The sequence below is a fragment of the Chrysemys picta genome, chromosome 1 (genome assembly GCF_011386835.1).
Source record: "Chrysemys picta bellii isolate R12L10 chromosome 1, ASM1138683v2, whole genome shotgun sequence".
Lineage (NCBI taxonomy): Eukaryota > Metazoa > Chordata > Testudines > Emydidae > Chrysemys > Chrysemys picta.
In genome coordinates this window covers 22,896,445-22,904,885 of record NC_088791.1, presented here as the reverse complement: position 1 = coordinate 22,904,885, position 8,441 = coordinate 22,896,445, and the positions used below count along the sequence as shown (strand labels likewise).

The 8,441-nt window shown below is 44.5% G+C and overlaps 1 non-coding gene across 1 annotated transcript; it reads right to left on the bottom strand.

Moving 5' to 3' along the window:
* Nucleotides 1-3,400: 3,400 nt before the first annotated feature.
* TRNAQ-UUG (transfer RNA glutamine (anticodon UUG)) lies at nt 3,401-3,472 on the bottom strand. Its single transcript has one exon. It is a non-coding gene; the product is annotated as a tRNA-Gln (tRNA).
* Between the last annotated feature and the right edge of the window lie 4,969 nt (nt 3,473-8,441).

Genomic DNA, 8,441 nt, shown 5'->3' with positions numbered 1-8,441 from the left:
GGATTTTAACTATCCCCATATTGATTGGCAACATACCACCTCTGGACGGGATGCAGATATAAAATTTCTAGACACTATTAATGATTGCTTCTTAGAGCAGCTCTCCTGGAACCCAGAAGGGGAGAGGCAATTCTTGATTTAGTCCTAAGTGGCACACAGGATCTGGTCCAGGAGTGAATATAGTTGAACCACTCAGTCATAGTGACCATAATGCAAATTAATTCTGGTAGGGAGGGAAATACCAAAGAAACCCACCACAGTAGCATTTAACTTCAAAATGGGAAATACACAAAAATGAGGAGGCTAGTTAAACGGAAATTAAAAGGAACAGTCACAAGAATGAAATGCCTGTAAACTGAATGGAAACTTAAAAAAAACCCACCATAATAGAGGCTCAAACTAAATGTATATCCATAATAATAATAATAATAATAAACAGTAAGAGGACCAAAAAATGCCACCATGGCTAAACAGAGTAAAAGAGGCTTTTACTTTAACTGATCACTCTCATTATAGTGTGTATGGTAACACCCATTGTTTCATATTCTCTGTGTATATATATATCTTCCTACTGTATTTTCTACTGCATGCATCCGATGAAGTGGGTTTTAGCCCACGAAAGCTTATGCTCAAATAAATTTGTTAGTCTCTAAGGTGCCACAAGTACTCCTGTTCTTTTTGCGGATACAGACTAACACGGCTGCTACTCTGATAACTGTGGTATGTAATCTATCACTTATATCAGCATCTGCACAAGATGACTGGAGGATAACTAATGTGACATCAATTTTGTAAAAAGGTGCCAGAGGTGATCCTGGCAATTTCTGGCTGGTACGTCTAACTTCAGTACTAGGTAAACTGATTGAAACTGTAGTAAAGGACAGAATTATCAGACACATAGATGAAAACGATATGTTGGGAAAGAGTCAACACAGTTTTTTGTAAAGGGAAACCATTCCTCACCCATTTGTTAGAATTCTTTGAGGGGGTCAACAAATATGTGGACAAGGGTGATCCAGTGGATATTGTGTACTTCGGCTTTCAGAAAGTTCATGGAGGAAAGGTCCATCAATGGCTCTGAAGGCAGGACAGAAGCTGGGCTTTGAAGGCAGTGCAGCTGGAAGCTTCTTGCAGCCAGGGGAAGTACCTGGAGGTGGGTCTGATCTCCCCCTACCCTCTGCAGCTGTGCAGGGGAAGAGGAAGTGCTGTTCCTCCCCAGCCCAGCCAGGTCTAGCAGCTAGGAGCCCCCAGCTGGAGGAAGTCTCAGCAAGACGGGGGAGATCAGACCCACCTCTGGGAACCTCCCCCAACTGCAGGGAGCTCCGTGGCTGCTGCTTTTGAGCCCAGCTCTGGAGCTTCCTGCAGCCAGGGGAGGTACCTGGAGGTGCGTCTGATCTCCCCCCACCCCCAGGGCCATGCAGGGGAAGAGGAAGTCCTGTCCCTCCCCAGCCCGGCTGGGACTAGCAGCTAGCAGCCCCAGCTGGTGTGCTCCCAGCAGCACGGGCGGGAGATCAAACCCACCCCTGGGAACCTCCCCTGATAGGTTCTGAAGGCAGTGCAGAAGTGAGGTGGCAATCCTGCAATCCCCCTACAACAGTTTTGGGACCCCCACCCCACAATCCCCACTGTTACAACACCATGAAATTTCAGATGTAAACATCTGAAAACATTAAATTGACCAATTAAAAAACCCTCTGGCTGTGAAATTGATCAAAATGGACCATGAAATTGGTAGGGCCCTACTCATAACCAAGCGCCTGCACGCACTTTGACCTTGGGAGCTGAGGGTGATGACTTTCTGTTGCTGGGGAAGGGACTTTCGAGACAGACCAGAGAGGAATCCAAGATGGATCCCAAGACCAACCAGTGGCAATGAGGGAGAGACCGGTAGGAAATGACCCAGGGGACATGTATGAGGGTACCAGATCCTAGGCCACATAGCGGACTACTGTTTTGAAGGGCCCTGGGTCAGAAACCGGTGAAGTAGGGTGGGCCTGGGTTCTGGGTTCCCCTACTCCACCCCCATGCTGTAGCTGCTAGGCAAGGCAACCTTGGACTTTTGCCACTGAGTGACACTATCCTGATCTGTAGCCGCTAGGCAAGGTGGCCTTGGTCTCTTGCTGTTGGGGAACATACGTGCCTGACAACCCCACACAAGCAATGCAAGGGTTAATGTGGGCATGAGAGGCTAATTACGCTACCTGGCTGCACCTGAGGAGATGGGCTAGTTTTAATTAAAGATGAAGTCCAGCTGGGGAAGGTGGTGACTGTAAAGAAGGGAAGCAGATTAGAAAGAGGCTGCTGCCAGTCATAGACTTAGAATGTGAGTCTGCTATACAATTCAATACAGAAGAAGAAGGGGGCAGCAGGGAGACTCTGCAATCACTCTCTAGGACTAGAGAAGCTGACAGGAGGAGTTAGCCCTAGAATCTTCTCCTGAGTAGCAAAGTCTGGTAAGAGGCCAGCAGAGACACAGAGCAGCCATCAGACAGGGCAAGTTCTAGTAGTGAACCCTGATAATAGGGCAGGATCAGGGCTGACAGGGAGAGAGTGATCGGAAGAACAGAAAGGCACAAAAGGCTAAGCATGAGATGGACAGAAATGTGTTTAAGTTTATACTTTTGGTTTGGAATCTATTGGGAGATTCCAGAGGGAAACACTGAGAGAAGACTGTGGGAGAGGCCTGCTGACAGGCTTGATAGGAAGCAGTCCAGGAAGGTGGCAGCAAGGAGTCTGGCAGAGTGAACTTTGTCTGTCTTAGGGTCCCTGGACTGGAACCCTGTGTAGAGGCTGGGCCTGGGTTCCCCTACCGACTACTGGGAAGGTGGTATGAAGCCCCTGAAAAGGGGATAAGGATGGCTGAGAGAAGGGTGTGAGGACCACGGGGCCCAGAGTTAGGGCCAAAGACCAGATCTAAGAACACTGGACTTTCTGTTACCCCAAAAGGGGTGGGACTAAATGTGACCAGGCCAAATGGCCAAGTCATGAGAAGAGGCATGTGGGACCAGAGTGACCGTCGGCAGGGGGCATAGAGAGGTATGTGCTCCTATGTTACACCCAGCCACAAGTGGGTGTGCCAGTGGTGAGGCCACTCTTCCAAGGGAATGAATAGACGTGATAAGCAAGTTACAGACAAGAGTATAATGTGTAATAGAAGGTTGTAAGTGCATCAGTAAAAGCTATTATGGATAGTTATAAGCAGACTACTGATCTCTATAACAATTATAGAATATCAGGGATGGAAGGGCCCTCAGGAGGTCATTTAGTCCAACCCCATGCTCAAAGCAGGATCAATCCCCAGACAGATTTTTACCCCGGTTCCCTAAATGGCCCTCTCAAGAATTGAACTTACAACCCTGGGTTTAGTAGGCTAATGCTTAAACCACTGAGATATCTCTCCTGGTCCTCCTGAGATTTGAACTCAGATCACTGGATTCAAAGTCCAGAGTGCTAACCATTACACCATGGGACCAGCTGCTTAATCATTTATTGAAACATCTGTTCGTTATCTATGAATGTTTTATAATGTATTATCCTTGGTATGTTACTATAAAGTGTAAACAAAAGACTCCTACAGTGTTATGGCCAGGTGATGTAAAATCCCACATTTATTCTCCCAGGACAAGTACATGGTGCAGCATGGCCCACTCTCTACAACTGGCTAGCCATATCTCTGCTTCCTTCCCACCCCTTTTGGTCCCCTATGTGATGATGTGCCTCTTTGGGGCTGCAAGAAGATAGCAATCCATGTGCTGTCTTGAGCCAAGGGACTGCTCTATTGCTGTGCAAATGGAAGATGGGGTTGGGATGCTAAGATTAAAATCCCCTTGTGACTTCCCTATATGCCCAGGGATGGAATGTAGTCTAGCCCTTCCTCAGCTCTTGGGAGCTCTTAGCAAGATATGAGCTGCCTGTATATGGAATATCTACATATTTGTGGTAGAGAGTGTGTAGCACCGACACTTGTTGGCTGGCAGAATTGAACCTGGGACTTCTGGAGCTAAATGCAGGAGCCTCTTCTGCATGAGCTAAAAACCATATGCCTCTTAGCTAAGGCTGCAGCAGACTCATTAATCTCTTGTGATCTTGGTGCCACTAGAGGAGCTAGAACACCACACCCAAGAGGTGTGTGTGGGTTACAACTGCATTACCCTTAAAACAAAAGGAGACTAAACATTTGTTATCATTATTATATCAAAGATAAAGGCAGTTAAAACAAAATAGCCCCTAGGTATTTCCATTCACAAGGAATTATTGAAGACTAATAGAACTGTTGACTTCTAAATCTGGATCAAATTTTAATCTTCATTATATGTCAGTCAGTAATGACTCTCTCATCACACAGTTGGTTTATATTACCTTAGATTGTCCACAAAAATGTCTTTGACACCTCTATAAATTCTGTGCACAGAGAGGGAGGTATATGGCTTTCTGCTTTGACACTGTACATTTGGAATTTAGCAACTCTACGGGGTCTGTGTACTGAATTTTGAAATATAGCTATCAATACATATTTATCTTGGGCAAAACAGAATAGATACATGGAATGCACAGTACCTCTCAAAACATCCTAAATATCTGAAAATCTTCTGTGTTTGGTCAAGGTGTAATTATTCCTTTATACTAGCAGTACTTACATATGACTAAAACATGCCCTGAGTAAGCGGCAGCACATAGCTCTCAGTCACAATTCCCTCCCTGGCTTGTCCTCCCACTTGCTGTAAGGGGTTAATCATTTTGCTACTGGTATATTCCTGTTTCCCTGAACACAGTAGGATTCAAGCAGGAAGCAATTTCTTTACTCACAGTTCCAAGACTCTTTTTAGTCAGCACTCTTCTCAAAAACTTTTTCTGTTGGTGTTCTCCAGGGCCACATTACAAGTGCTTCTTCTGCTGTCTCTATGGCTTTCCTGCTGTGTCTTTCTACCTGTTTTCTGGGTGCTTCTGCTCAGACAACCCCAGCCCCACAAAATAAAACCCCTCTGTGTTTTCATTCAGTCCCCAGCAAAGCCCCTCCACCCACGTACATCAGCTTCTGACCAAACTTTCACATGACTCGTGTTTTGGGCAGTGGCCCTATGGTTTCAGTTGTTGTACTTAAGATTTTTTTTAAACTGATTCTTATATTTATCACGAAGGAAGGGCAGCATTATGCCCACCAGCTTCAAAGAGGCTTCACCAATATCCATCATAAATTTCATTACCTCCATTTGCAAATGGGGAAACTGAGGGAGAAAGGTGAAATTAATTGCCCCAAATCCCACAGCAGGAATAGAACCCAGGTCTCTAGAGTCATAGTCTAGAACCCCATTCTCTGTACCCTACTGCTTTCCTGGTAGCACTTTTTAACCATCCATAAGGAAGACTACACTGCACTGCACATCTCTGCATGTGTAACAGCTGCATCATGAACATGCACATAAATAAACCAAGAATGATAAATAACTTCTCTTAAAGGGCAAGACTCCACCCAAAGTCAGAGTGAATCTCGGGGAGTGTGAATTGGCACACACTGAAAGCAAAGGAGAAGGTCCTGTGAACCCCTGTGAAGCAAAACTGGGGAGTTTCACACAGCTCAACTGTAAGCCCAGCCCACTGATTGAATAGAGTGTTGGCTGGCCTGTCCCATGTATTTTGATTTGTGTTTCTTTACAGCATATTTAGATGTAGTACAGCTAGTCCTCAGGGGGCGAATTCTCCATCCTCCCAGGCTCCTCCATTTGTTTGTTTATATGCTTAGTTCCATATTCATGGTGTTGGATGGATGCATTGGCTCCAAAGAGCTATGGAGTCAAAGGCAAGATACCAAGTAACTCACCTGTCCAGATATGAAAGAAAAAAGGGACTTTGAAGGTCTATGTATAATGTCTTTTTGCCATAGGGACTATTCCTCCCTCCGCTTAGTAGTCAAGCTGCACTCAGTGACTTATTGTTTTTATGTATTTCAATTCAGCTTAGCCATTAGAGGGCTCCTGCAAGAAAGATGCTCTTCTCTCCATTTCTGACAAATGCCACCTAACAAAGGGCATTTTAGGCTGTATGTTCTTGCCTTGTAAATGACAAATGTTTGCAGCCATTTTAACTTCTTAACTCAGTCTTAGGCGCTGGTCCTGCATTGAACTATAGCCAGCCAGAGTCCTAGACCTGTGTGAAACCCCAATGGGTCCAGGCAGGCCTAGGGCATCCTTCTGCACAGAGCTCATGGCAAGATTGTGGCCTTACAAATGAGCCAGCCCTCTCAAGGTGCTTAGCTGAGGCTGGTGTGGGCTTTCATCACCCTACGGCAGTGAAGCTTTGACCTGGCAATGAGCTCTGTGTAGATGTACCCAGCACCCACCTGGAGACCCCCTTAGTTCAGTGGGGCTCCTCTCCTGTGTAGGAGTCTGCTCACGCAGAGTTTGTTGCAGGATCAGGGCCTAACATGACACATCCTAGGAGCAGGCCCTTAAATGGGAGTTCTTCTAAGTGCTCCGCAACCAGCACACACCTTCTTATAAAAATATAATTAAAATGGACGAGAAGTGACAACAAAAAACAAAGATTAGTGAGGAATAAAAGCTCCTTTGATTCCTGATACCGGCATTACTTTTTAATTAATGGAGCTCTGTGATTTGTTTTTAATTAAACCATGAAGGTCTTAAAGCTTCTTATCTGAGCCACTGTGATTTTCACTATTTGATAGTTTAATTTATAATAATTTAAATTGAATAATATAAGACCTAAGCAGTAATTGGAAGGGGAAAGACTGTTGCACATTCTGGGAGCAAAGTCTCAAACGAACCACAGCAATAAACTGACTGATTCTCATGCAGCTGTTTCACTTTCAAATCGTCTCTTCCTTCCTCTCCCCCCCCCTCCCCATTTTTACATATATCATTATTTAAGCAATAAGAAGAAAGAGGAAAGGGAAAAGAATATATAACTCTCAGTCTTCTGAGCTCACAACACAGAATAACATGCAAGGACATTTATTTAATTTATATGTATATAATTGTCAATCTTTTTAAAAATACATTATTCATCCAAAGATCCAGGCACATGTACAAAACAATGTGGTCAATCTGGTGAACTAGGACCAAGGTTCACACATGGTGGATGGAAAAACATTGTGAAAACTGTCAGAAACAAACACTAGGAAAAATTGTGTCCTCAGATATGCATACAGCTCCCAGGATCCATGAGAGATGCACGTGTGTTCCAACCCAAGGACAGAGTTATGTCTAAATCTTTCTTTTCAAAGGCCTCTGATTTACCTCTTGTATAAACTGAGATCTCATCCAGTTTAGGACTTGATCCTGCTGACAGCTAATACTGGATTGTGCATTGAGTTAAATGCTTGCACAAGGGAGTAACAATGAATCAGAACTCAGCCTTTTGTCCCTCTATAGGCTTCCCAGACCCTCCCTTTGGCTCCATCCCCCAGCACATGATCCGACATCGCTGAACCAGAGCCCGTGGGTGTTGTAATTAACTACTGATTTAAGCAGGTGAATTCTTTGGCTCAGAGTTTGAAGTGTTTGCAGGATCAAGTCGAAAATGAGAAACATCATACATTTCCTTTTAGTCACATTGGATTTAAATTTATTTCTATTCTGGTGTCAACATTTTATCTTTGACAGAGAAATGAAAATGGGTCCCTAAGAAAGCATGTGGTTTCCTGAATAAACCTCTCATCTCAGGGCAGGTTTACACTACCCGCCTGAATCGGCAAGTAGAAATCGATCTCTTGGGGATCGAATTATCGCGTCTTGTCTGGACGCGACAATCGATCCCTGAATCGATGCTTGTACTCCACCAGCAGAGGTAGGAGTAAGCGCCGTCGACGGGGGAGCTGTGGAGGTCGATTTGCCACCGTCCTCACAGCGGGGTAAGTCGGCTCCGATACGTCGAATTCAGCTACGCTATTCGCGTAGCTGAATTTGCGTATCTTAATCGACTCCCCCCCCCCGTAGTCAGGACGTAGCCTCAGAGACATGATATATCTTCTACATAGAGTCCCCAGGTCTCTGGGCAAATGAGAGCTAAAGGTTGTAAGTCTTTGACTTTTCAATTGACCTTTAGTTACTGCTAAGCTGCTGTCAGCCATGCAAGACCCGGAAAGAACAAAAGCTGGATTAGGTTTCATAGACATTAACCACTGTGCACTATGGGCCTAAACACATTTAGTTTATGGTCTTAAAAAGTAATTCTAGCCCATTACAACACTCTGTAATATCTAGATCCCCAAAGCCAGGGCATTAAAATATTTTAAAGAAACAAGGAGCAGGAAGGAGAAGAGAACTGAACTAAATGAGCAAGAGCTGAAATTGGCATTGTTTCCTTCACAAACTGAGGACACCAATGTCTCAATTTCTTACAGGGTTTTACTGTTATGTTAAATGAGGTAAATACCAAAAGAATGAAACAGAGTAAAAGAAATAGGCACCTTCACTCAGAAAAGT